This window comes from Athene cunicularia (genome assembly GCF_003259725.1).
Source record: "Athene cunicularia isolate RWA chromosome 3 unlocalized genomic scaffold, athCun1 chr3_part1, whole genome shotgun sequence".
Taxonomy (NCBI): domain Eukaryota; kingdom Metazoa; phylum Chordata; class Aves; order Strigiformes; family Strigidae; genus Athene; species Athene cunicularia.
The window spans coordinates 103228547-103255706 of NW_020799097.1; the positions used below are offsets into that span (position 1 = coordinate 103228547).

At 41.1% G+C, this 27160-nt stretch overlaps 1 protein-coding gene across 1 annotated transcript in view; it reads left to right on the forward strand.

The window, feature by feature from the left end:
- The first annotated feature begins 1539 nt into the window (after positions 1 to 1539).
- The window catches only part of TGFB2 (transforming growth factor beta 2), a 62482-nt gene continuing 36861 nt past the window's right edge, over positions 1540 to 27160 (forward strand). The window contains exon 1 of the mRNA XM_026845798.1: positions 1540 to 1558. The gene's annotated coding sequence lies outside the window, so the exon portion shown is untranslated. The remainder of the gene's footprint in view (positions 1559 to 27160) is intronic.

Below are 27160 nucleotides of genomic sequence, written 5' to 3' on the forward strand. Positions count from 1 at the left end.
AAAAAAAAAAAAAAAAAAAAAAAGTCACCGGCTCCTCTTCTGTCTGAGCCCCTCCGTCCTGCAGACCGCTATTCAGATTGGTGCTCGGAGAGGACAGAGACATCGACATCCTCCCTCCTCTTCCCACTTTAACTAGCCTCCCGTTTCAGTTCATGGGCACTCTCATTTCAGGTACAGAAAAAGTTTTCCCTTCTGGGTAGCCTCGGTTCTTGGAACCTGACTCAGCCCGTCTGCCTTTTGCTGGTTTTAACGACCTTCTGGTGATCCACGCCACGTTTTGCACCCCCCCAAAAAAAAAAAAAAAGAGGGTACAAATGGTCTGTGCTGACCAGATCCACTTAGAATAATTAATAATCATAATGACATGTCTTTTTGTTTTGGTAGTGAAGTTTAAGTGTATAGAGAAAAAGGAAAGGAAAAGCACTGCACTCCCTTAAAAAGAATCTAGATCATCATACCGAGGAAAGTGAAATACCAGAAGCAGAAAATAACTTCTCTGTCCGCATATCCAAAACCTAGTCCCTACTCTTTTCATTTAGCTCTCTTTCTCTCTCTTCCCTCCCCCGTCACTTGATGCCCTATATACTTGCTGTCTGTTTTTGCAAAGCACATACCTCTTGCTTAAACAGATAATGCAGCCATCTTGGTAACTTTATCCTAGAGTTTCTAATTGCGTTTTCCCCTTATTTATTTTTAGTTTAGCAAGTTGTAGCTTTGGGGCTTGCTCCGTCTTGCATGTGATAGTCCTAGGATGCCAGCCAAGTTATCTGAACCCCACGCTCGGTGCAGCTGCCTCCCTTTCTTCCTTTATTCTTAAATGACAGCATCAGGTACAGGACATCCTGGCAGTCAGAGCCATTTTATTATTGTAATTATGGCACCATGTATAATAGCCATGATAAATACACTCCACCCTTGTTACCCTCAGGGAAGAAATACTTCTTTCTTTTCTTTTCTTTTTTTTTTGTATAAAAAAATGTATATTTGGAGCCAGGTGGGTATGAGCAGAGAGGTTCAGTGTAATTCATAGCCATAGCGAGAACACAGAAATCATTCCTGTTTTCCACATTGGTATATTGTAGTAGTTTGTTGGTGGAAGTCAGCACTTTGTTTTGAGACCTATCAGATCATGCCCAGAGCAGAGGAATGGGCATTAACCTATGGGCACAGGTTAGGAAGACCGATAGCAGTGCCTTGGCTTGTGGAGTTGAGTCTGTAGCAGAGTCTCTGAAAACTGTAGAATGTGTCCATCCTGAGCACATCTGTCCTTTTTCCCCACATGAGCAAACTACAAAGAGCCGATAGTCTAAAATGCAGCTGCATACTTTCCAAAAAATTAAAATATCTGTGGTGTGTGACTTGGATGGTGTTGACAAAAGAGGATCTATTTTTAAAATGTTGTCAGAGGCCAGATTTGTACTGAGGTATCGATAGAGGTTTTGGAAGAGCAAAGGAGATTGCAGGTATCTACCAACAGAGTGCATCAGACGTTTGGGATCAGAGGGCCAGTTAGCAGCAGATCCAGTACTACTGTGCGAGGGTTGTCGCTAACATCAGAGTAAGTAGGTTAACTGTTTTTCCACTGCTCTCTAGTTATGCTGGATGGAGCAAACCTTTCCAAAAAAGACAGAAGGGAAGAAATCGCTCCACCATATTTTAAAGGAAGAAATTGAAAGTGCAGTTCTGGCGGCCACGGGTGCTTTCTCCTAGACGTCTCGGAGTGAATTTTTTTAACTCTACGGTTTCTGCTGTGTTGGAGGGAGAAGGGGATCAGTGTGAACACACTGGAGGTCAAAAACTGCTGGGAGGAAGGCATGGGAAAGATCAGTGGTTCAGTTTTTACCACAAGTTGTTAGTGTTCAAGTAACTGACTACAACCCAAGTATTACAAATATGCTCTAATTATACTCATAGTCAGCAATATATCACTACAGATCGCTGATAGGTCTTTGTGGGGCATTTTGTAAAGTTCAGACTAAATATTTTTAGCAATGAGGAGATTTAAAAGGAAAACTATAAGAGATATTGTATATACCCTAAGGCATATTTTGTCTTAAATATTATCCTTGGCCAACTGTACTGTATAAATACAGTAAATATGAATAGAACTGGCAAGATGCCAATCTCCTGGGATGAATTTTAGTCAAGAAGGTATTTATGGGATATAAATAATACTGTGTCAACATTTAAAGAAGGGATCTGATTAGTTTTGAATTTATTCATATTAATCTTTTCACATGCTGTTAGTTTAAGGCTCAAAGTAAAGTTATGCTAAGGTTTACTGATAGTTTGCACTGAGGAAGTAAGGGGGCATCTGGCATCTGGCTTGACAGTCCACTTGAGGTTAAAGACACATCAAGTCGGAATATATGTGGAAATTCAGGGAGTCAGGGACTGCCGGACCTAAAACCAACAGATGTGAAAAGTAGTGGTGGAAAAAAATACTACAAAGGGGTTTGGAAAAACCAATAAGCTTTTGTCTGTCAAGCATGCCTGCCTGCGTTGTGCTTGTGACAGAACGAATTAGGTACTGAAAGTTTGAATCTCTCCTAAGTCCAGCTGGCAGTCAGAAATTGAGTTGTTTTACCGGGCAGTTTAAAGAGGGAGGTGAGATGTGGAAGCTGAGCACAACGTCAGAGACAGTTCTTGTGAATTCTGTGCCAAGGTGAAGTTACCTGAGTAGACGCTTAATACTGATTCCTATGAAAGCTGGATCACATTAGATGTTTATTACTTATCGGTTCTTCACTGGTTATCTACGGCCTGATACTTAAGCTAGTTATTTATTTGTCTGGGTGATAATACCATTGCACTGATAATAAATGGAAATTTAAGGCCAGCACAGGTAAGGATTGCAAATTGTAATACTATAATACATAACTGGGATACTCGAGAAAAACAGGCGTCACATGTATGAGGGCGCTGGGGCCCAATTCTGTCATCGTGATTCATGGCAATTTCTGTCACATTCAATGAGCTGGTCAATACTGGTGCTTTAAGTCTAATGCAGGTAAATTTTAAAGTTTTCTTTATTCTTGGACATAGGTCTGTAAGGACTCAGTAGCTGAAGAAATCACAGTTCTTCTGAGTTTGGGCCTGGTTTTGCACAGATTTTAAACTACGTTAGTGGGTTCCAGCCTGCACTGGGTGGTAGGACTAGTCTTCTCAGGAGCTCAGTACCATGAATATTGCTTTACATAGACAGTCATTCTGCTGAATGTTTGCCTCATGAAAGACAACATTATACACTGGCTGGGTACAATGACATGCTTCTACTTTATCAACAAGGACTCGATTTACCAGCAATTATACATATGTGGGCTCCTTGTCTTCAGGGTACCAGAATTACTTGTGCAGGAGTGGCTGTGCTCCGCATCTGCCAGCACTGACTGCATCATAACCACGATGTTAACAGCTACGGCTGCGTGGCTCACGTATGTTAGCATTTAGCAGAACACAGAACTTTCAGGATTTTCTATTTTATTAATGATATGGAAACAGTCTCAGAAGGAATACATTATTTTAAAACATTCTAGCTACGCCGGCCCTATGGTTGTGCTCTGGAGCACCTCTTGTAGGAGGTGTTTGTCAGTCTTACTCTGGTCTGCAGAGAGGACCTGAAGGAATGCAAAGGCTTCCCTGAGGGGAGACGTGGGAGGAACGGTTCCTTGCTCCTTGTTCATGAATGGCTCTTACTGCAATCTTCCTAGGTGGTGATAAAAAAACCCAGTAAATTGCAAGTGGGTTTAAAAAGGGGCAGGGTAATTTTCTGGACAGTAGTCTTCTACGTACTAAGAGGGATAATAAAATAACATGCTCTGATGCACTAACCAAGAACAGCTGAAATCAAAGAGAGCTCTCTTCTTCCACTCGTATGGAGCAGATGGTGGGGTGCACCACGTGTGTTTCCTGCCTGCCTTTTGAATCACCAGCAACTTGCTGTAAGCAGAGCATCAGGCTGGAAGAGGAGGAGGTCCACAAGCCACTCTGGCATGGTACAAGGTTCCTGTGTTTCTTCCAGAGGATGAAGCCTGCAGAAAAGGAAAAAAAAACAAACCATGATGCCCTCTTTAATGCTGCTAGGTCAGAAGACCTGCAGGACAGAAATGTAGAACTGTAGTCCCAAGTCCTTTCTGTAACTCTCCTTGAGTTTCTTTCTGGTGTCTGTGTTAAAGAGGCACTTCCACTCTAATTTGATGAGTGAAAAGGTTGGATGAGCATCACTACCCCTGCCACCCCCCAGCCCCTTGGCAGTGTGAATGTTTTTCAGTCCCAGAGACTTATCTGGAGATGTGTCCTTGTCTTCTGCTCATGGCTGGAGATGTGCAGGGAGTGCTCGGAGCTCATGCCACTCTTGCTGGCTGCATGTCATTGCAGGACTGGGTGCGAGTATGTGATTGTGCGAAGAAAAATCTGCATCATCCTGGTTAGCTGCTGGTTTTAGCCTTGTTCACCCTTGGTGCGCTGCATGAGAACAGTAGCAATAACCAGCATGACTGTTATACTTTGATGTTACTACTTCCAGCATTTTGCTGTTGGTTTAAGATTCCTGCCTGCACCAGAGCTGAGCAAAAAGGTGTATGAGAACTCCTGGCTGTCATACTTGGCGAGCGTCTTCAGCACGGTTCTAAAACATGTGCAGTGATTCGCACACACGAATGGACTCATTAACATTAAGGCTCTGTGTATGCCTAATTAGCTTCCTGAATTGGGGCCCAGTTTATGGTGCATTTGCAGGGATGAACAAAGCTAGACAGTTCAAATCCCTCTCGCTGCATTGAAATCTGTCATTTGGGCATTGGAGCCCAGTGAGAAGGAAATGCTTTACAGGGTTTTTTAGAGAGGAAAGAAGAGGCTCTTCAGTGCTCCTGTGATCTCAAAGAAGGCTGACCCTACTGGGCAGCTGTCTTCTTTTGCCTTTCCAGTGTCTATGCTAGGCTGCTCCTGTATTACAGATAAAGAGAGGAACCCCAGGGTATGGTGACAAAACAAGTCACGAGTGAGGACACACAAATGTTTCCATTCCTGTTGTGAAACCATATGCTGCACATTTTCAAGCAGGCAGTTTTTAGCTTGAGGATGATACACTCCCCAGGTATTATTTAATGTTAAATAGGATGTTTCTGCTGATTTGTTTAGACTAAAAAGTTTGTTTTGGTCGTTTGTTTAGGGAAAGATTGCATCCTGCCTTCAACCACAGGCTGCTGCTTGTTTCCCTTTCTATCTTTGATGTGGACTAGTAGGTGCCTAACTCCAGCATCGCTGTTGGGTGGCTTTATGTAGTAGTCTATCCGAAGGAGCTGTGTTTCTTCTTAAAACAGTTCTCCCATGCTTGTCCTTAACTGCTCTTAAGTGATTGCAGCTGGGTGCCCAACTGTATAAGACATGCAGCTGCAAGATATAGAGGAGAAACTCAAAGATTTGTCTGTGACAAGAGGATGAGGAGTTGCAAAAAACCTTAGTGTGAAGGGTTGTGTTCTATTTCCTTTTAGTGTGACCAGTTGTTTTAGAATTTATGAATGACTCATGAGCCTGTTTAGTGCTGTGGTTCTCTTAGCTCGAATGGCACAGGCTCGGCCCTGGAGAAATGAAGTGTTAGACCTGGCTTCATTAGACCTGTCTGGTGAGCAGGTTTTTACATGTTTTTGGTGCTCTGCAAGTTGATCCAGAGTAGAGAAGTTGTCTCTTTGGGTAGCATAGCGTTCTCTAAACCAGCCAGGTTTTCCAAAGGGAATGGCACAACAGTTCATGCATGCTGCTTGGAAAGCTCCTGGCTCCTTGAGGAGGAGGTCAAGTGGGATGAGTTTAGGCAGCAACACAGAGAGACTGCTCGTTCACTGTGGAAAGACAGGCTCCACTGAAATATATCTTGTATTGGTGTTTGGTTTCTCTGGCATCCACGTTTGGTTTCCAGGAGATGCTAGACCTCACAGGCATCCCTGAAGCAGATTTATGGCTGAGAGTACAGAGAGGATCCTTAGAACATCTCTCCCTCATTCATGTTTTAATTTGGACAATGAGTGAGGGTTCTTTTTAATTTCATGTGTGACGCTCATTGGCGTGCTGAGGATCTTCACTATGGAGCTGAGCTTTTTCCCACTGAAACTCCCTTAGGGCAGGAACCTCTTTGTCCTTACAGAAGACCTAGCACTGTGGTGCTGACTTCAGGTTATTATAAATAAGTGTATAAAAAGTGCAAATGGTAATTTGACCTGATAGCTGACCCTGCTTTGAGCTGGAGGTTGGACTAGATGCCCCTTCCAACATGAATTAACTTGTGATCCTCGTAATACTACATTTTAATACAAGAAAAACAACGCATTGTGTTTCAACTTACATAGAGTGGTCTCGATTCAAGTATCACCGAATTTCTAAAGCTGTGTTGTTTTCTTTCCGTCTTGGATTTGTCTCTTAGTTGTAGCTTTCTTGCACCAAACCGTTCCTGTTCTCCTCTCCCTCTGCACCCATTTTTCTTTTACTTTTCTTGTGTGAGTATTGCTTTTCAAATAAGCATGGTAGGTCGTATGAAAATAGACTACTGTTTTACACTTCAGCAAAAGCTGTGGCATCATTTTAGGCGAACTGAGGTGGGGGGGGGAAGGGGAAATGTTGTGATCCTGACCTTTCACTTCGCTTGTTTGGCTCCTTCCCACCATATCTAACTCACACTGCACTGACAAATACCGCATCTGTCTTGACAGGCAAGTTCACAAATAACCATTCATTCATAACTTGGAGCTGCTGTAAGACTCCTTATGGGTTGCTTAATCTGACAGTTTTGCATTTGAGCAGAGACTTTGAAGAAAAGGCTTTGCAGAATGACCATAAGTTCAGTCTGACTTTGTGAAAACTAAGAGGGAGGTCTTGCGTGAAAGAGGATACTGTACTTAAGTATATGTGTGCGTGTGTGCATGCGTGCACACACGCGCATGCATATATTTAAGAGCATTAAAACATCTGTTGTTGCCAAAGCCCAAATTGGAATGTTCTGGGAAAGATAATTTAATTTTTAGCTTCTGGATTCATTTCAGTGATGGTAATTTCAACACTTCCTGGGGAGAGTCTATCAGTGGTTATGTGCATCAAATGCAGCAGTAAATCTGTCATTCTTTCCATTTCAGTTTTTCAGGCTTACAACTTCGTTATTTTTCCCTATTTGGCTGGTGTTAGTATCCAATGTTTTCCCTGGCTTCATCTCTTTTAAACCCCTGCCTTGAATTTTAAAAGGCGAGCTAAGCCTGTTGAAGTTCCTTCACTTACTTGTTTTTGTTTACGTATAGCATTTGCAATTCAGCAGCTAGCTCAGCTGAAATAGTGATGGTAACTAATCTTTACCATAGTGATGACTGAAAGATAGGAATCAGAACATGTTGGTTTCCATTCCTTGGGATGGGAAAAAAATCACAACCCTCAAAAAACCCCAGTCCTGTGGGTGGACTTTGTACTCAGGAGGCAGAAAAAATAATAGATCTGACTCTTTTGAAGTGGTCGGAGAGTACCTAGCAAACCCATACTTGATGAAGGCTTCTGTGCAATAATACTTATTAATCCTCAGCCCACAGCTGTGTTTACAGATGGTCTCCGATAGCCCAGATTGAACAGAGAGTAGTCCTTGCTTATTTGAGTGGGCATTGTCTGATAAAAATGAAGTGACTTTTTTTGGACTTTGGGCAAACAGTCATAAAGATCCTCTCCAGGACTGCCAAGATGTATGCTTGGAAGAAGAACACCTGCAGAACTTCCCATCTTCAAAGTGACATGTAAAAATGATGCAGCAAATTTACCCTCTTCAGATGCAGCAGTGGTTTGAAATAATGGCAGAAGTGGCTGGCAGGCACGGTGTGGTGGGGGTCTAGCCTTCACCAGAGCCTGTGGCAGGCTGCTGCTCCTTGTCCTACCTCTGCTTGATCCCAGGGGTGGCCCAGGTGAGCAAAGCTGAGAGACCTCTCTGCTCACACATGAATGTGGCACTGGAGGAGCAGCTCTGCCCTTTCCATCACAGTTCCTGGCCATCATGCTTTGAGGGTTTGATGCAGGAATCAATATGGTTGGCTGGATAATACCAAAACAGAGCACTTCATAAATACCTAGTAAGCAAAATTTATGGATGCCAAGTGTCAAGTCCACAGACACATGCAGTACTGGCAGTTCATTTCTTCATCCACATGCCTACAGGTGTGTAGGGGATGTTTGTCCTCAGGGAAGGATAAGTGATATATTGTATTCTCCAAAATGATAGGATGTTTTAAACAGCCTGGAGATGTTGGATCCATGCAGATCCTTGGTGTTCTCGTTCTTGCCCAATCTCTGAGAGATCCAGCCCAGTTTTCTTGGCTGTTGTAGTTGGCTCTGGGCCTTCCTGGCAGAGCAAGGGCTGTATATGTCTTGTGCCAATCACTGCTCTATACTCAAATTTTTCCTCATGCACGCTTTGGAAGTGAAGTAGCCACATTTCAACATTGAGGTACACTGAAAGATGCCTTTACGTTTCATTTGTGGTGCTTGTTGCGTGTTTACCTAGCATATGATGGCAGGCTATTGCAGCAGACGTATACAAGTTCCAGCTTTCCTAAAAATAAATCTGCTGTTCTGATCTGGTGGTATGATAGGAACTGAGAGGCTCCCTGCCAGGATATACAGTTTGGAAAGCAGGGGAGCTAAGCGAGCAGCTTCGTCCCGGTTAGGATGGACTCGGAACAGATTACTGGGGGTCTGAGCTTTCTCTCCCTCTTTGAATTTGTATTCCTCCATCCCAGCTTGCATTTCTCCCTGATGCTAGGAGCCATGAATTTGGAAATGTCATGTTCCCCTTGCTAATCAGGGAAGAAGAGAGACCCAAAAGGATCTAGAAAAAGAGATCTTTATAAAGGTGGCCAGAGACTGAGTTACAACAATATCATGTGTCTGAAGGAACTTACCTCCTTCCAAGTTGGAGTCCTATTATTTACCCATTTTTACTGGGAGACTTAATTTTCTCTGGCTGGAAGTGTATTTGTTGAGGTAGAGTCTGGAAAGGAATCTGCCTCATGCACACTTGCCACAAGGCCAGCTATACATGTGATACAGTCAAACCTTTCAATTTTTCTGCCTTTTAAGAGTATGTTCTCCAGATTAAGGGCCCTGGTGCAAAGCCTGCTGAAAACACTGGAAGTCTTTCCATTGACTGCAAAAGTCGTCGGATCAGGTATTAAGTGCCATTCCTTTGTTTCAGGGAATGGCCACATCTTCAAGATATATTGGGACGTATTTCTGTAATGTGGTGCTTTCCCTTTGACTAAGTTACCAAGAGAGATGTTCTTCTGCATAAGCCTTTGCAGAAAAAAAAGAAATCACTTTTAAAAATAAACACCTTAGTAGCTTATTGATAGAAGCATTTGATGGCAGATGTCATCTGGGAACAGCATATGGCAGCAATATGGCAAGAATTGAAGAACACAGAAAAGGAGGCATGAGTTCATGTCCTGTACTTCTTAGGTATTCCACACCTCCCCCTGTCTAAAATAAATGGCCATCTGACTGGAAAGGTCTTGGCAAATAAACATGCTGTAATATATCTCCATCATTCTCCCTACAGCGAGTTTTTGTCTAGAAGCTCATCACTCCACATCCAGAGGCTTCTTATAAACACGTGCAAAATCAGATCTCGTTGCCCAGAGCAGGGAAGAATCTAAAGGCTATGAATAAGAATGTGGCAAATCCCTGTGCAGTGGACTGTAAAGAAAGGTCAGGGCTAAGTCAACAAGGTGTTTTTATGTTATCAATAAAATCTTAAAATTCAGTCTAGAGCTGGAGCCAGGAGAACAACTTCTGAAAGTCAGTTTACTGCATGATATATGCTGAGTTTACAAGCTGGAAAGCCAAGTAGTTTGGGAACAGGAGGTGTGCTTATAGCATGAAGGTGCATGTGGTTTTACATAAAGCCTCTCTGACTTGATAATGTCTCACAGTGACTCACAAGAAAACTTTTGAGGTATGTTTTTTGCATGGATGAAAAGTTCGAGCAATTTAATTTGCTTCAGTAAAGCACTCCAGATTTTTTCTTGTGGTGTTGAAACTGGAGTCTGTGCAGTGATTGTTTAGGCAAGCAGAACAGTCATTGTGGCTGGGGTTTTAAGCAGCACCTGAAGGAGTGGTTCCTTTGTAGCCTTTGAGAGTCCCAGCATTTTGTTTGGCTGAAGCCTGAGTCAGGTAAATCTGCTTTGCTGATTAGAAATGTCCTGAATGCTGTTTCGTATCATACTTGTACTACTGCTGTATACTTTTCAAAGCCCGGGAAGACTCAGCATCTACCACAGGTTATTTGGTTTTTATTTGTTTGTTTTTAAAAAAATAAAAGAAAAAAGCAAAAAGATTAGTTTATATTTTATCTGCGTGGTACTTCCTATGTCCTGTTGAGATGAGATTTGATCTCAAGCCATTTGATGTGGGATATCAAACCAAAGGGCTCGGCTCTTGCTTAATCTAAGGCAATATCAATGTCACAGAGTATGAAATGCCTTGATGTAATGACAGCCAGACCTGCAAGCAGGTTTCTGATTGAACATGAATGTTGCCATACAACTGAAGGAGATACTAATCTCAGCAGGGGTGAGATGTTCTTCTCAGGGTATAATGCTCCAGATCTGTTCACACTCATAGCGAATGACTAATTGATATCATACTGTAGTTTAGAAAGATGAGACTGGCGTTGCTCCAGAAGGCTTTGAGTTATGGTAGAATGGACATTTACAGGTTAAAAAAGCTGGAAGCCGTCATGATGGTCTTCTGGTCCCCCTACCTGCATTTTTTTTGACAGAGAGTTCACACCACACTTGGTAAATTATTCCAGTGATTAATTGCATTCACTAGAAACAAGCATCATTGTGGTTTAGGTTGTTTGATTTCAAGTTCTAGCATTTGAATCAGGTTTACACCTTCACTTGCTATTTTGAAGACCTGTTACCAGATTTGTGGGCACTGTGTAGGTACCTGCAGGAGAAGGAAGTTTTGCAGGGAGGAACTGATGTGGCTGAGAGCGAGCTGGTGTGGCTGCTGGAAGACCCTGTAATGAGGCAGCCAGGAGTTCAGCATGGACTGCTTTACCCAACTTTGAGCATCTTTCAGATCCATAGACTGTGATCAAGCCTCAGCTATTTTAAGTTTAATACACTGTGCTTCTTGAGATACTTCCTAACCTTTTCAGTTATTCTTACGGTTTCCCTCTGAAACTCCCCTGCATTTTTCATATGCCACTGAGATTGTGGACAACAGTATTGGACACAGTATTTCAACAGTGGCTGTGCCATTATCAAGTACATGCATGTTGCAAACTCTGCTGTAATTCAATATTACACAATTTATGCAGCTAATTTTGGCAGTAACTTTGCCAGGAGCTCTACAAGGACAAGTGAAAATTCATACTTGGGTAATCATCCACCATCATCTCCCCTCCCTAAGACATTTTCAGAGGTGATGACTCTCAGGATGCAGTCCCCTACTCTGTAAGTATGGTCTTGTTTCTCTGTCCTGGAGTTGTATTTTCGTATTGATTCTACTGACATTTACATCTTGATAATTCGAGATTCAAGTCACTGTATTTGTGATGCATCTTATTAATTTGTCACATCCATATCATTTTCATGTGCAGTTGGTTAATAATGGTTTAGTTTCCTTCCAGGTGATGGATTAAAACATTAGATAGTAGAGTACAGTAAAATGAGCCTTACGGTACCTTGTTGGAAGCATATCTCTCAATAATGGTTTTACAGAATCGCCTTGGTTGGAAGAGACCTTGAAGATCATCCAGTCCAACCATTAACCTAACATTGACAGTTCCCAACTACACCATATCCTAAGCACTATGTCAACTTGACTCTTAAACACCTCCAGGGATGGGGACTCCACCACCTCCCTGGGCAGCCCATTCCAACGCCCAACAACCCCTTCTGGAAAGAAATGATTCCTGATATCTAGTCTAAGCTGTTTACCATTGTATTTTGAGTCTCATAAAAACACAAGCTTTGATTCCTTTACTGCCTGGCCATGTTGGTGTCCTATTGTTCATTTCCTAATGAAATCACTGTGTAGCACCAGCTTAAATGTCTTGCAGCTACCGAAGTACATATATTAAAACAGTTGTCTTACCAATAGGACTATCAGTATCACTCACTAAGATACTGGACCAGTGGGATCTGTTTTTCTTGACCTGGTGTTGGTTATGCTCTCTTAGTTCATCTGAGCTGATTCTCATTCCTGGCACTTTGCATATTTTTTCTGGGATCAGTATAAGGCTGACTGTGCATATGAGATAACATGGGTTGCCCTGTTTAAGATTGTATATTAGCAAATATGTTCTGCCTCGAATCCTTAAGATATTTTCCAGTGTTTGGGATTTATTGAAAGCTCGTTTTAATAATTTAGATAGTTCCTTGGACAGGTCTTTAAAAAGTCTTGATGTAAGTTATCTGATCTTGCTTGTTTTACAGTGTCTGATTGTAGTAGTGATTGTTTCAAGACCTTCTGAGTTTCTGCTGGAATGAAAAAAGTGTCTTTTCATCTTATGATTTCTTGGCTTTTTTACCTCCAAAAGTCTATTTCATATTTCTGTATTATTATTTCAACAGTTTTTATCTTGTAATGGATGAATATCACTATTAAGCTTCCTTTGTACTTAAGTAAATCTCATTGTTAAGTTACTTGGCTGGTACGCCTGTTTGATTTTTCTCATCTGTTATCTGCAGTTCTTATTTTCTGACATATAGTAGTTCTCAACAGCTATTACTTTTGTTTGTAATATATAATTGCATTTTTAAAATTTTATCTTCTTATGGTTGCATTCAGTTTCTATCACAGACAGTTTTCTGACCTGGTTGATCTTATTTGTCATTTCTACCTGTCTGGCAAACTAAGCATTTGTCTGTTATCTTTTCCAGTTTTCTCTGTAAACACTGCTGTCCAATCGATTCAGCTCATTGTTACATTCATCTTTGTAGGAATGTCTCCTTCATAATATTAAACCTGAATGTGTGCAGTTTGGGACTTCTTGATTTTGTGCAGAACATGAGGTGATCACTTCCATCTAAGCTATGAATCTTTCCTGTCACATCTGGGTAACCAAAGCACCTCAGTTCCATCATCAAAGTAAAACAGGACCTACATCTGGCTCCTTGAAACTGCTTAATTGTTGAGGTGCCAGCAGCCTAAAAGAAAGGGTCTCTAGAAACCAGCTGATCAGAGAATGATCGTATCTCAGCAGAAACCAGATACAAAGGTGTGGTCTGACAGAGTTGGTTGCCCTTGTGCTGGTGGGAGTGGTACCACCCACAGCTCCTCACTACGAAGGAGGAGGTAGGTGGTAATGGGTTATCTAGTGCTCATACAATTGGTGACTCTTTCCTCAGAGAAGCAAGGGGCCAGACACTCCAGCTGTGAGATTAGTTCTGTTGCCAGAAACCATAATTTTGGAAGGTAAATAATGGTTTTGGGTTTCTTTTCCACATTCAGTAACACAAGACATGGGACACCTACAAGTCACTGACTCAGTTGGTGACTCGATGTTGCAAAGTAGTTAGTGGAGGTGTTCTTCCTACCACACCCAGAGGTCTGAGCCCTTAACCCATAAAGAAATTTCACTTGTGTTAAAAATAGTGTAGAGGGCTTTATAGAGCATAACTCATCCTAGTGATTGGGACTTAGTAAAAACACCTTGGAATTAGGAATATCTGTACTTAAATAGTAGGAGTTGATACTCTCATTGAGTCCATGCTCTTAACACTGAATTGGAACAAACCCTAACAAGTATCTTCAGGGAACAATTTGGTTTTGACAAGTTACTGCATAAAAGAGAATGACCAGGTATTGAGCATGAATCTTCTTTCTGATAGCTGTGATTTGATAGCATGATTTGGGGCTAGTTGTATGTGAAGCTCTGCAGATGAGCTCCTCCAGGCTTTGTGGTCCTGTACTGTTCATTCTGCAACTCCTAATCCTTCCGTGTCCATTTCATTAGTAGTCTCTGGGCTCAGTGAGCAGCCACATTTTCCATGCAGTCCTTGAAGCATTTTAGGGATCTTCAGAAGCAAGCTGCCTGGGAGCTTCCTAGGCCAGTTGAGGTAAAAGGAGGGGAAGGAGCTGAAAGCTGAGCACCTCCACATGGGCAGGCAGGTGTGCTGTGCATTTCCTGCTTGTAGGCAGCTAGTAGCACTGTCTTCTGCTGCCTAGAGAGTTTTCACTAAGAGAGGTTTGCAATCTCTCTGCTTTTCCGTTCCTGATTTACACTGGACCAGGGTGTAAATCATTTTAATTGTAATTACTGTAACGAGGCAGGAGAGATTGTGTGATATTTAATGTGGTTCAAAACTTTCACTTGCCTCTGTCTCTAACATTCATCTATTACCCACTGTCTTTATCTTAATCATTTAAAGATGTGTTGCCTGTGCTTTGAGTCTGTGAGTCTTGACTTCTCTGCAACACAAAAAAAATATAGTTTTCTTTTGCCTTTCCTTCTCCGTTACACTTCTTGTATAATTCCTTTTTCTTCTTTTTTTCTCCCCAGAGTGAAAGGGTTGGACAATCCAACCTGCTTTTCTTGAAAATGACTTGCTTTCATTTCCTCCTCCAGCCAGGGAATAGTTTGGAAAGGCTGTTCTCTGGACCCTTGGCTGAGCAGGAGAAGGCAGCCAGCTGCGCCGCTTGCCAGCGGAACAGGAGCGCTTCCTGGCAGAGGTGGGGCGAGAGGAACAGAGCCTGTGCCGTGGGACTCGCTTTCATCTCCTCCGCTCTCTGCAAGGCAGTCGTGAAATTTCCTGACTGCTTTCGAATCTTCCAGTTAGAATAGCTGAGCAGTGAGGCCCACTCACTTTTTTTTTTTTTTTTAAAGAAAAAAAGAGGAGAGAGCAATTTGCTCTTATAAATAGCAATAGATTAAAAATACTAATCTGTGCTGGGTAATCCAGCACAAGTTTCTCTGTGTCCAATTTTGAATACCCAGTAAGGGAAGATGAGTGCTTCCACATGCCTAGTCACCATCACTGTCACTTTGTATGAATCCCCTTTTTGTGTAATCATCCACATACGATTCTCCTGTAAGAAAAGAATCTAGGTCTATGGTCTATCCTGTTCCGTTATATTTAGTGTATTTAGGTTTGGTGCACACTGCAATGTTCTGATTTCTGTATCTTTTTTTTTCTTTTCTTTTTCAAAGTTCTGATTATGCTTAGATTTATGAGTTTGATTTTGGAGCCCTAAGCAATGCAGAGTACCTGAGCCCTGTTGCTGAGATGAAGTGTTGGGCAAGAGGAGTGCTTCAGCATTGCATTCTGGCTTTGGGGACCTACAGACAAGTTATTGTCAGCAACACTGCGTATGCTTTATTTCATGAAGCGTTATTTGATATGACATTTTGCAGGTTTCCTGGTAAAAACCTTGTTAAACTTAATTCCTCGGTCTCCATTGTTGGGGCCTTCATCAGAAATACAAGAGTGAGACTTGTCTGCTAAGCTTCTGAGAAGTTTGGAAGCATCTATTCTCTTTCATGGTTTTGTCACAGACATGTTTCAGAAGTCCCAGTGTGAAAATGACTCCCGTGGAGAAGGCTTTCTATTACTTGCCTCCAAGTCTGACATGCATACATCTGTCAGTGTTCTCTTGCCTTCTTCCTAAGGCATTTTGGAGATACTTGAGGATGCCATGGATTCTCATGCCACCTTTGTAAGTGATATATTTCTCTGTATCTGTACTGGTTCAGCTTTTGCTGTGAACCTTGAGTGAAGTCAGCAAATGATGAGGGGTTCCTGACTTTACCTAAAGTCACAACTGACAGAACCGTTGGTTACTAAAGATAACGCGAGGAGCTGATTGCTACAGTTGCACCACAGTGATGGGAAGCCTCAAAGTAGTACAAAGCCTCAGTGAGATGATGAAACTTCTCTCATCTTCCCATGCAGTTTTCCAAGGTGGAAGAAACATTTTGTTTAACTTATGGAAGAGACCTTTTCTTATCTGCTTTTGTAAAAGTCTAGGTATGGTGAGATGAGCTTTACAAACTTCTAGTTTGGATTTTTGAAACTCATGCTTCTCAGGTTGGACTCAAAAATTGCCAGTGGCTGACTTGGCTAAAAGCAGCCAATACCACCAAGAGCAAATACATCATGTGTGCTGCACAAATGGCATTTGCTCCTTCAGAGTCTTTCTGGTAAGAATTCATGTTTCTGACTGGAAGCTGGAAAGCCTGTGAAAGCCTGGGATCCTTCTGCCTTAGAGACTTTGTTAACCTCAAGTAAATACCAAAATGCCCATCTTACTTTTACTGTTACGAAACAGTGGTACTGATTTTGGTACTGACAGCTAAGCAGGTAGGCAGGAGCACTCTTAGTTCAAGGGCATTGGCTGCTATTCTGTGTTGTTCGTAACTTTTTCATCACTTTTGACAAGGCACTTTGAACTTTCATTGATGTCACAATAGAAAAAAATCTATGTGAAAGCAGTCTTGTTCTTCTATGCTGGGAAAACTGAAAAAACTTTTTTTTTTTTTTTTTCTTCCCCCCCTCGTCTTATTGAGAGGTGCTAAGTAAAACATCCATGGGTAGGAACAGTCCAGCTGGGGAGGCTGTAACTGCCCATGTTTGGTGAGTCAGGGCTCTCCACAGCTCCTGTAACAGAGATCCTTTTCTTTGCTCCCATTCTGGTCCTGCTAGTGCATCAGCCAACTTTCACCCCATATTGCAGCTGCTGACAGAGGTTTTCTGATGTGTTGAGCCAAGGGCCAGCCACAGTTTGTCCATATATTTACAGGGATCATTTCACTCCAGCAGAAGCGTGGCCAAATATTTCTTGATAGAAACATGCTGCATCCATCTAACAACACTATCCAATTGAGACAAAGTGAAGAATGCCGTAATACTTGTATTACAGTAGTTACTCAAGCCCCAGTGAGAGATCGGGACCCTGTTGCGTGAGGCACTGTTGATCTCACAGTACTTCTCCCAGCCTTACAGACCTTCCTGTCTAAACTGACAAGTCAGATAATGATGCTCCATGGTATAATCAGTTACACTGCAAAAGCCATGTGTGCTCAAAACCAGAGGCTTTCATGTGATCTTAAATATTTCTTCATGTGATAGTGTTCATCATCTCACGGCTGCACTAGTCCAGCAAGCTTATCTAGGAAGTGATCATACATGAGAAATGGAGACACTTCATGTGTCATTCAGTGCTACTGGTGGGTTTTTTTGTTTTGTTTTGGGGTTTTTTTTTCAGGGCCAGACATTAATCTTGGCCTTACAGCCCCAATAACTATTATTTCTCATCAGCAGCATGGTGAGTCTGAAAAGAGAAATTAGAGTCAAGAGGATATTTTCCCAGAAGATTACAACAGTTGTAATGGAGGTCAAACTTTTGGCTTCAGCTATTGGACTGTTCTGCTTTAAACTTGAAATGCGTGTCAGTGAAAGCAGCAAGTTCAAAGTTTAGCATGAAATAATGCCAAATACTAAGGGGAAAAAAATGGTGTAATTTTACTAAAACTTTGTCGTCACTCTTCACACTGAATATAACTTTTCGAGCAATATAGTAAGCAATCCAAAGATAATGTATCACCAATGGAGGAAAGTATTGTACAACACAGCATCCTAGTTTGGGGAATTCAAGACCATGGGATGAAGTGTCAGTTATAATTATTTACTGTGTTGTTTCAAGCATGAACTTGATATTAATACCACAGAGAATTTACTTATTACACTTGCATTATTATATATTTCAAATATTCTGGTGTAAATTCCTTTAGCACAAGGCTTACGTCTTTAACTTAAGGAGCTGTTACAGTTTATTAGCTAGTTGCAGGATAGTTGCAGCAGACTTCCAAGTGCATTACCCAGAAAACTGAGTGCTTAGAAGAAACATTGTTAAAGTTTTTAAGTTAATCTGTCCCGTAGGTCTGTCATTAATACCACGTAGAAATCATTCCCACAGGAAGGGTTTTAGAAGCCTGTCACTCACTCTGGCTGCAGTGGGAGCCTTCTGTGCAGGGGAGGTTCAGCTCTGTGCTCCCAACTGCATATTGGGCATGGTTTGAGGCTGGCTGCAGGGCGGGTCTGTTGATGTTGGTAGAGTTCTTGCATTGATCTGCACTCTCTGAGACCTGACCTAATGACATACATTCCAGAATTACTTTGCATATCTGACACATATAGGAATCAGTTAAGCCTGTTCAGGAACATGAGTCGTTTGCCAACAGCCAGTTATCACACAAGAAATATGGAGCTGGAGGGACTTCCAAGAGGCTGCTCCATTGGTCCTGTGTAAGAAGAGGGTGTAGACTGTAGCCATGATATTCGAGATAGATATTTATGTAACCTTTTCTTAAAGGCTTCCAGTCACCACCACACCCTCCCTCTGCAACCTGTTCTGTCCTAATTTATCTGTCATGGACATGGAAAATAGATTATTCCCCTGCTTTTTGTGGCAGCTGTTTACATACCTGAAGGCTGTTTTTATGTAACACCTTCAGTCATCTCTTTTGGCTGAGCAACCCCAGTTTACTCATTACACCATGTTTTATAGCTCTGTAGTAATCTCATTCATCTGCGGCACCTAGTGGGGTAGATGCTTCTGTTTTAGCTAGGAACCACTGGTAACTGCTTTCTCAGGGAAGTTTCCCAGTCTTGCAGCCTACCTACTGTACTTTTTTGTCTGGACCATATCTCCCTCATTTGCTAATGGGCGTGTCCAAATGTTCAGTGTCCAAGCTTACTGAAGTCAAGATAAATGCCATCTGTGGTTTCTCTTCTACTTGCAAAGCTTATTATCCAGTCCTGAAGGCACTTCAAGTTGTATGGACACTAATTGCTTCTGACAAGTCCATCTGAGCTGTTACTCAACTCCTTTTTTTTCTTCCAGGTGCTAACAAATAGTTTGTTTGAATAGTTTTCCACTCTTGTTCTGTCTTTAATTCCTCACTATTTCTTATTCCCCTCCCTCTCCCCCCTTTAGGAAGTAACTTTTTCATACTCTTTTCAAGAAATCAAAACAAAGCTGTATCATTTTTCTGACTGAGTGTACAACATTGGCTAGATTTGCTATTCCAGAGCATAAAATTGATATTTGCGAGAAACATAATATTCTTCGTTCTTCGGGCTTTGTTTCTTTGAATGGGGACTACTTGAGTTTCATGCCAGCACAGTACCTGGCTCAGGTCTCTAGGACAGTGGTGCTTTGTCTCCTGCAATTATTAGTGACTTCCAAGCATCATTTTTTTAGTGGCCTATATTTGATCTATGGATTATGTTACTTTGCACATGAGCTCATCTTTTTTACCTTTCTTTTCTCTTCCCTTTTGTTTCAAGTCTTGGTGACTCCCTTGCTGTATCCAGGTGTCCTTCCCTGTACTCTTGGCAAGGGAGGGGGGAACGTTATGTGTTTGCAGTGCTTTTGGCAAGTGGTGCCACAGTTTAACCAGAGATGTGGTTTATCCTAAGTAGGTGCTGCTCACCTAATCGTTAGATTAGCATTTTGGTAACTTATTTTCAAAATGAACTGTATGTTCATGTACTGGATCCTTAGCTGCCAAAACTTCAAGCAGTTGTGTCCACTGCAGGGGGAACTGCCCTGGTTTATTCCAGTTGATCTGAGAGCAGAGTCTGCTTCTGACGTGCTTGCATTGTATTTCTTTTAATTACTTTTCGAAGTCAACTGCAAAGTTTTGATTTTTATAAGTGGCAAATCTGGAGAGTAGGTGTGCCATATTTAATCTCCTCCAAACCTTGTTTCTATGTGAGAAGTCACTAATTACTTCCTCCTTCTAGAAAGTATAGTTAAGAACTCAACTATATACATGGTGAGGTTACAAAGGATCTGCTTGGCAAGTTTGTTTCCCCATCATTGCTGGCATGTCCTTTTTCATTGAGTCTACTTTTAAAGGCCAAGTTTTTGGAAGTTGACACTTGCACTACTTTTAAAGACCACTTGGGTTATTGATTTAAAATAGCCACTTAACTGCCAGCTACAGTTAGGTGAAATATGGAATCACATCAAACCAAATAGAAAACTACACTGAATATCACAGTCTAAAAACTTTTTTTTTTTTTTTTTGGGGGGGTGGGGGTGTCAGTTCTTCACCTTTTTCTTTCTGGTCCACTCAATTGTCTTCTCAGTTTTTATCATCCAGAGGCGAGAACTGCCTAAAATAAAATGCAGCAGCTCCATAACTTCTCTTAGTGAGCAAGGTGGACTCCAAGGTTATGATATCACTGTCCCAAAAACTGGCATGTTTTGATGATTACACACTTCAAATGTGTCTGCATGGTTGAGTTTTGACCTACTGCATTGCTTTTCATATAGGTATTCAGTCTTTGTTGGCGTTCGTCAGACTCTGGAGCCACTAGATCTCCTTGCTTAGCTCTGACTTTTCTCCATTTTTACACTATCCTAATGGAAAGAGATGTCCAGCACTGAAAGGAAGATTATTTTTGCGTGTGTGATCCCAGTGAATTTCTGTAGTAAAAGACTTATTTTCACCTTTCCTTGTAGTCTGAGAACACTATTTTTGCTGCAGCATTGCAGTGAGAACTCATTTATCTGCCATACACTATCAACCCTCGTCTTGCCATGTGCTTGAAGTTGAACCATTTTTGTTGGCTATTTTCTCAGTCATTTTAATATTTGTGATTACTTTTTGTTATGGGTCTGCATCTTCTAGGTTCTAGTAATGCTTTTTTTGTATGTAAAATAACCTATTCTGTAAATTTGAAAATGGCAAATATTTGTTCTTTGTTACTTGGCATGACTATAGGATGGTTAGCTGGTGTCTCATTCTTCTCATTTGAATGTGTGATCCTGTAGTGTTATAGTATTTGTGTATCATATATACAAAGCCAGGAAAAAAGGCATCACCTCCTCATTACAGATGTAATTTGTGTGTGTATTTTGAAGACACCTTCATTGTGAATTCTGAGGTTCCACCTCTGAAATGTGGAGCTTTTCCTTTCAATAGGAAGTCAGCCTTCAGTTAGGTGGAGCTACAGTAGTCCTGAAGCATATTGTGTTTTGTGTAAATATGTACAATATTTCACTGTCACGTGTTCTTTTGTATCAGTGTTTAGAAGGACTCTGCCACCAGGGTATGCAGCCAGTACTTCAGACAGAACACCCTACTCAATAGCAAACTCTCTGAACAGTTCCCTGTTTCACAACTTACTTTCCAGTGTCCCTCTGAATATGTTCTTAAGAAGCTTGAGAATCCTGAGTAATTTGTGCAAGCGTCATATGACTAAAGCAGTAAAGACTATTTCTGGAGCCCTACTTCTGTAGGCACAGGTCAGCAGAATACCTGTAGAGCCCCACCAGTAGGAAGTATGACTAATAACACATGTAGAGCAGAAAATTTAAAACTTGCTGTGAAGAGCCACCATAGTTTTCATGCTCCGTTGAACTAATGTCTTTTCAGATCATTCTTTAGGTTATTCCGAGAAGCCACTGATGCATTCTTAGTCTGTTTTGATCTTTAAGAAATGCAGACGTTGACTCTGTAATTGCTATCCATATTCATTATCGCAGTCATGGTGTTGTATGATGCAATTTGTGGAGCTCTTTCATTGAATGTGATCTCTGTCTGGAGTCTGCGTTAGTTTTGGATCCTTCTGAATCATAAATGGTCAGAACATCTTTTTCTAATATTTAGTTGGATATCATCTTGTTAGTCTGAAATATTTATTCTTTTATATTTTTGGTTTCCTTGTGTGCATATATGTGTGTGTATGTTTGTATGCATGCCTCTTTCTAGTGAATTTTGTCTCAAACATCTATGTGTGCTTAAAAAAGGAGAAAGTAAGTTGCTTGCAAATGTGAAGCGAATTTATTTGGCAATTACTGCAAAAATTGTAAAATAAAATAGATGAAACTTCAGGTAGAGGTAAAGGATTAAAATTAATTGACCAAAAATCTCCATTAAAAATAGCAGGCAAAAAAGTAATCTGTTGTTAAGCTTGGGTGTAGTTCCATTGTCTTGGTGATACTGTGAGCCCGCTCATCGTGTGTGTCCATACCCTTGTCACTCAGATACCTCTAGTGTAGAGCTGTTCTACACTTTTCTTATCATGATGTCTCCTTCAGTGTCTGATAAAACTCACCAATAATAAAAGAATCAGAAACTCAGTCTTGGTAATGTGTATCTATACCCTAGTCCTCTGCAGGTGAATCTGAAGCAGGTGGCCACACTCTGAGTGACTGATATTCGTAACATCTCAGGAAAAGACATTTATCTTTGGAAAATCCAACTGGATCCATCGAGCTGTTTTATTTGGACACAGGAAAACTAGTCTAGCCTTGTAAACTGGAACAGTCAGCTATGAATAGCACAGACGAGAACTAAGTGCCCACTATGATATGAAGTTGTGCCATTTCCTCATGTGTTAACCTGTCACAAGGAGGGGCCACACTATAAAATAACAGTCAGGTGTCTATAATGGCCCGTGTTACCTTGTGTATTGTGAAAAGAGAGTACCTACCTGCAGCAGCAGCCGTCACAGTGAACTGTACCATTCTCTGTTCTCCTTATTCCCCAACTCTCCTCTTCCGTTCCAGACACTAGAAGGTTAAAATATAAAAATTGCATATATTGTAGCTAAAAAACTTAATCCTTTTTCAATCTGTATATGATTTTACTCCAGACAAGGCAACTTTCCAGTTTTACATTAACCAGTATTTGAAATGGGATGTTTTTGAAACTCGGAAAGCTGTCTAGGACATCTTACTATGTTAGCCTGAAAGGTTTCAGAGAAATTATCTTTTTTTTTTTTTTCTTTTTTCTTTTTTTTTTCTTTTTTTTTAGACTATCAGAAATAGCAAAGATTTGTGATAGCAATAACAAATATTAGAGCTTGAAAAGCTCAAACTCTTGACTGTAGTTTTTGGCAATCCACTTTTTTTTTTTTTTTTTTAAATCATATTGCTGTTCTGGAGTGAGCTGAGGAGGTTCTCACTTGCTCGAAACAGCATTATTTACTCACTCTTAATGTGCTTGGACCAATGAAGGTTGGAAACCACAATTTAGATCAGATTGGAAAAGGGTGGTTTTGAGTAAAAAAACAGACTGTTGGAATACATCACTTCTAGTCATCAATATCTAGAACATTTCTAGCATTGAGTTAAAAAAATGTTCAAATGGAACAAGAGAGTCTGAGAAGCAATGGTCTTCCCACATCTTGCCACTAGCCAGAGGTTCTTGCGTAAATGTCTGTGCCAAGTATTGTTGTCTTTTCAGATTCAAAGAGTTTTTGTTTGTTTCTACTTTGTATTTTGAGAGGTAAAACCTGAATTTCTGTCCAGGGCAATGCAGTTCTGGACCTGGTATCAACAAAGAGAGTCTGAAGTGAAGCCATTAGTTAACAATATTCTATGCTTCTCTCATGTCTAATATTGAGCTGAGATATATCTATTGCCTTGGCCATCTCTCCTTCACAAAAGGACAAGGTGGGAATCTTTTTGTCCTTCCCAGCAGGTGGCTGTGGCAAACCATGGCAAGACACTGCCCTCTGCACACATGGCAATCTCTCTTTACTTGCCAGTAGGGTCTCGTTACCTGTGAGCAGTTTAGTGGTCAGGCTTAATGGTAGAAGGATTCTTTAGCTGGTGGTTTAATGTAGGGGGGGTGGGGTGGTGGTGGTTTAGTATTCTGTTTAGCCTTACTGCAGGCTGTCGTAACAGGCATGTCATTATGGAGTAGTCCTCTTTCCTTAGCTTCAGTAGAGAAATGCACTCCTCACATGAGGAGGATAGTGAGCTTTCATGCTTCTGGGGATTAGGTTAGCAAGGCATAACTTTCTGCCTCAAGGTATGTGAGCACCATATAGCCTATATTGGATTAGTAAAGTTATATTTGAGGTACATTTTCTATTGCTGAGTAAGATGTCTTCTTGTTAACGCTACCTCTCAGAGGAAATATTGGACACCTCTACTTTCAGCATATTGTGTAGATGTTTCAGTTGGATCTTCTTTGCTTCTTTCACAGACACTACTAATTCAACAGTGTTACAGCTTCAGTCAGGTGAACCATTGAGGTGAAGAGTTCTGTAATTTGCAGTAAGAGGAAGATCCATTTACATTTAGTTACAGTGCCACTGAGAAAGATCTGAGACCACTGAATGCTCTGGAAGGAGGAGAAAGATGTGTTTATTTCTTACCTGTGTTTTGAATTCTACACACTGTATAATCATTTTTCCCCATGTTGTTTTCCCTATTTTTCCCCATCTATAAATGTTCTTAGACAAGTCAGTGCATCTCACTTAAATGAGTCTTTACAATGTAGCCAGCTAAACCATTCAGAGCTAAATACGGATTAATATGTAGGCATGGCCAACCACTGCGTTCACATGGGAGAGAAGTTTCTAAGCTGAGAATCCTGTCTCTTCCTAACTTGTTGTGCTAGACGTGAAGCATCTAATCCATGCAGTTAAGTTAGTAGAAGCAAACATTAAATTCAGAAAAGCTCTTCCACCCTTAGGGGGTCATGCAGTTTTGAACAGAGCACTCGGAAGTTAGCGTTTGTCAAGACTGAACCTGTACAGACACAACCCTAGATTAGCAGGCGAGAAGTGCTTGGAGTTTTCCTTCCCAAGCCATGCTGTGTGATGCCATTCAATAACACTTTATTATAAACAGGATTTGAACTTAATGGTTGCTTTATGACTCTGTTCTTATTGTTCATCATCAGCAGTATCTTTTGCATGTAAGGAAAAGGCCAGGTAAATGCATCCTCTTCTGCCTTCTTAGCTGTGGAAGATAGCTCTGAGCAGATGCCTTCAGTCTGGCTTCCCTATTTCATTCAGCGGTAGGGATAATTATGTATAAGCAGGGCAATGATCAGATGTCTGCCAGACTCTCCATCCAGGAAAGGCCTTCAGCTGGATCTCAGTGCTATTCTGTAAACCTTGTTATAAAATGTCAGAGGTTTTCATGCTTTGATCCTTGTTATTGTGCAGATGATAATGTCACAGAGAAGTCTCCTGTAGGTGGACAGAGCATCACAAAACAGCCTTTAGCTTCTTTCTCTTGTCTTTCGTTTATGAAGAATGGTAAAAATGTAAACATATATTCAAGATTTAAAGGTTTATTTGAGACACTGCACTTTTTGGGGACTCTAAAAAGAAAGTTAAGTAGCACTTGTCTCTTCCCTTAGGAAGGCATTTCTCTTAACTATGGTTTTGATCGGTAAACAACGTTTATACAGTGCTGGGATTTAATGGCTTCATTTGAATTGAATAAAGCCAGTTGAATACTGCTTGGCACTAGGCAACAAAGTACATGTGTTGAGATGCCAGGAAGAGACTCTGCTGAGATTTAGATGCCTCACATTCCAGACCTGTTACCTTGTAAGTGTAATATTTACTGGATTTCAGTCCAGCTGGAGATGAAGAGCAGACCTGTGAATGAGAGGGGAGTTAGGGAGATTTTAAGCTTGAGGAAGAAAAGCTTGAATGAGCTGGTGCAGCATGCTAAATTCTTCCCAGGTAATTGACTTACATGAAGACATGTAAAGAACAACCACTCATGAGCAGTTTATTCAGGCTAAAATCAATGTGCATGGCAGTAAAAGAAAAACAGGAAAAGGAAGGGGCAGGGGGAATTAAAAGTCTACTCTAGCCATGGATGAAAAGTCTCAAGCTTTTGTGTTTGCAAACATGAATGGTTTCAAACATGAATGGATTCTTACAAGAGCACAAGAGCAGTTTTAACACTGTAACTCCTGTGCAGACTTTGCTTTTGTACCCGGTGGCTTTGTCTACTGAAAGGACTTCTTTAGAGGAGATAGAGGTCCAGGGTTCAGTCAGTGCTTGAAATCTTGTTTACAAACAGAGCTGGTAAATGAGCAAAGCCGAATGACTAGAACTCATAAACATTTTTCATCCGTACAAATCTAAATCCAAAGCCTGAGGAGAAATGAGGAAGCTTTGCAAGATCACCCCAATATTGCATGTTTCAGTCCCATGTGAATGCTGCTGGAGAATGATTTCAGATTCTTGTCTACCAAACCAAAATATTAGGGAGAAGCTGGATCTAGTTCAGTTGGCCTTTATTGAATTATGCCTTCATGCTATTGTAACTGCAAAAAATGCTGCGATTCCAAATATGATGTGTAACAATTGTGCAAATTCCTTAATCCTGTTTTCCATTCATTTATGTAGTAATTAAAACCATAGACCTGGAAACTATTTTCACAGGCAACTTTCATTTGCAGAGGCCTATTTAATTTCGTATATTTTATGACTGTATATTCAATTTTGCTCTTTTACCCTTCCGGAAGAGAGTGAAACTTGATGGTGTTACCTTCATTATCAGTCTGTGCATTGGCTCATTTCTTACAAGTTGAACATTATTTTGCTGTACGGAACATGACAGTGTAATTGGGGGGAATATTTCATTTTGTTCTCCTTAGAGGGCACCATAAAATTCTCTAATGAAAGAATAATCATAAGCTTAAGAGGAAGGAAAGTTTTAAGGGCCTAATTGAAGAGGGGAAATGTCTGAGTGGTTTAAAGGAATGAAATGATGGGAGAGCTCCAAGTGAGATGAGGCAGCAAAAGTAAAAGAGCTACCACCGACTGCAATGAATGTTAGATGTGCACTTAAAAACTGTGGTCGTGGGGCTGTATAAGTATGCAGATAGAGGGAGGAAAAGGATAGTTGATGGTTTGTTCAGGAAACAGCAGTTCAAAGATACATTGCCTTATGTGCAGTACTCTGCAGCCTTAGGTAACAGGGAGTACTTTGTGCTCCAGACCTATTGCAGTAGGACACTACCCCTTCTAGGTCCACGTTCACAGGAAAAGCAATTTAGGACACGGTTTATAGTATACTCAGTACAGTCATCCGTGACGGAGCTAAGACCGCTGGCCTACTGGGTTCTGTGGGATGCACTGTTTAATTTGCTCTCTGTGCAAGGGGTCTATGTTAACCAACCTCTGTCAGTTAAAACTGTACTCTTCCCGTTTTGCGGGAGACTGGATGGATCTACCTAGATTGGAATTTAATCCAGGCCTGTGAGGCCTGGAGAGCATTAGTAGCAGTTGCCTGTCCATTGGCTAGCTTGAGATGAATGGGATGAGCTCAGCCTAGCAGGTTGTGAACTGTGAATGTCACAACCTGTGAACTCTGCATGTTCACAGAAAGTTGACGCTCTTTTTCATCTCTC